Raw genomic sequence first — 2474 nt, forward strand, 5'->3', positions numbered from 1 at the left:
ATGTGTGTGTGTGTGTGTGTGTGTATGCACACACACATGCACACAAGTTTTAAAGAAAAGAATACAGGAAACATAAAGGCAAAAAAATGAGATAAGCAGGTTTTTTAAAATATATACTACTTTACTCAAAAAAGTCACATAAAATGCAAGCCATAATTAGGAAGCTATCTGGAAAGAAAATAAACCACAGGTCCAATCACCAAATATGTGCAAATTTTAACAGATATGAGATCCTACCTTTCTTAATATATTAGTCATTGTGTTATAGTGAGTTTTATAGGATCCTGTTCTTATGTGCTGATACAGGGTCCCAGTCTCCCGCAAAGACCTCACCCAGCATCTGGGATCCTCAGGTTATGTCTCCTCCATGCTCATGAACAAGCCATATCCAGCTACTACATAAATATTCTATTTTAAGCATCTTCTGCCCTGGCCTGTGCTCTGGTGATGCTGACTTCCGAGGCCCTGGTGCTTTAGAAGCTGCATGAAGATACCACATCACTACCTGCAGGGCTCACCAATGAGCTCCTCGGCTGGGCACTGCCTTCTGTCTCCAGGTATCAGGGCCACTGCCAAATTGAAGTGTTTGTGTGTATTAGTTTGCTAGAGCTGTCATAACAAAGTACCATGGGTGGCTTAAACAACAGAAATTTACTTTCTCATAGTTCTGGAGCCTGGAAGTCTGAATTTAAGGTGTTGGCAGCGTTCATGTCTTCTGAGACCTCTCTCCTTAGCTTGTAGATGACTGCCTTCTTGCTGTAGCTTCTTCACATGTGTCTGTGTCCTAATCTCCTATTCTTATAAGGACACCAGTCATATTGGATTAGGACCCACCCTAATGACCTCAACTTAATTCCTCTTTAAAATCCCTATCTCCAAATACATTCTGAGATACTGGGGGTTAGGACATCAGCATATGAATTTTGGAGTGACACGATTCAGCCCATAATAAAGGGCAAAGTAGATCCATGGCCCTTGGAATCCTCCTTCACATGTCCATGTGGGTACCAAAGGCAATATTGCTGAGAAAGGGGCTATTTCACTTTTCACTTGAACCTCCCACCTGCACCTCTGTATTAGACAGATTTAAGTTGGAGGACAAGACCTTTCTGAGACAAATTCAAATGGCTTTGTGAAAGACCACAAGGATGTTTGGGGGTGTGTGAACCTAACTTTTATGGTTGAATTCCCAGAAGAACAACAGATCCTCCCCCAAATAAACCCTTAGAGTATCATTTCTCCAGTGGGTCCCACCAGCCACAGAGGTTGGCCATTGGTCTATCAAGTTGGCTACAGACGGTTTGGTAATTTCAGGTGGAATTTTTCATTTATGTTATTCTGCAGATTTGGAAATGAAGGATCGATTGTTATTGTCACAGAAATCTCATATCATTTTTAAAGGTTGCTCATGCCCTTCAAGGACTGGATTGGCTTCTTCTGACCAGCATTCAATTAATAGAACGTGGTTTGAGATGAATGGATAAAGATGTGGTATAGGACTTCCCTGGTGCTGCAGTGCTTGAGAATCCGCCTGCCAATGCAGGGGACACAGGTTCAAGCCCTGGCCTGGGAAGATCCCACATGCCGCGGAGCAACTAAGCCCGTGCGCCACAACTACTGAGCCTGCACTCTAGAACCCGCGAGCCACAACTAATGAGCCTGTGTGCCACAACTACTGAAGCCCGTGTGCGTAGAGCCTGTGCTCCGCAACAAGAGAAGCCACCACAATGAGAAGCCCGCTCACCGCAACCAAGAGTAGTCCCCGCTCGCCACAACTAGAGAAAGCCCGTGTGCAGCAATGAAGACCCAATGCAGCCAAAAATAAATAATAAATTTATTTTTAAAAAGATGTGGTATATATATTATATATATATAGTATATAATATATATATAATATATATAATGGAATACTACTCAGCCATAAAAAATGAAATGTTTCCATTTGCAACAACATGGATGGACTTGGAGGGTATTATGCCCAGTGAAATAAGTCAGAGAAAGACAAATACTGTATGATTTCACTTATATGTGGAATTTAAAAAATACAACAAACTAGTGAGTATAACAACCACAACAACAAAAAAACAGGGGCAAGATACGGGTAGGGGAGTAAGAGGTACAAACTATTATGTATAAAAGAAGATACAAGGATATATTGTACGATACAGGGAATATAGCCAATATTTTATAATAACTATAAATGGAGTATACCCATTAAAAATTGTGAACCACTATGTCGTACACCTGTAACATATAATATTGTACATGAACTATACTTCAGTTTAAAAAAATAGCAATACTTTGTCCCAGCTAAAGTACTTTATATCATTTGCATGTTACTGTTCATGTTCATTAAATTGGCATTTTTACTTTGCCTATGGTATTATATTATGCTACCAATTTGAAAATGGGGTCAAGTCCTCAAATATGATTCATTGAAGTATAAAAGTCATGATTTTAAAAAATAAAAATAA

Source organism: Balaenoptera ricei, chromosome 8 (assembly GCF_028023285.1).
Source record: "Balaenoptera ricei isolate mBalRic1 chromosome 8, mBalRic1.hap2, whole genome shotgun sequence".
Taxonomy (NCBI): Eukaryota; Metazoa; Chordata; class Mammalia; order Artiodactyla; family Balaenopteridae; genus Balaenoptera; species Balaenoptera ricei.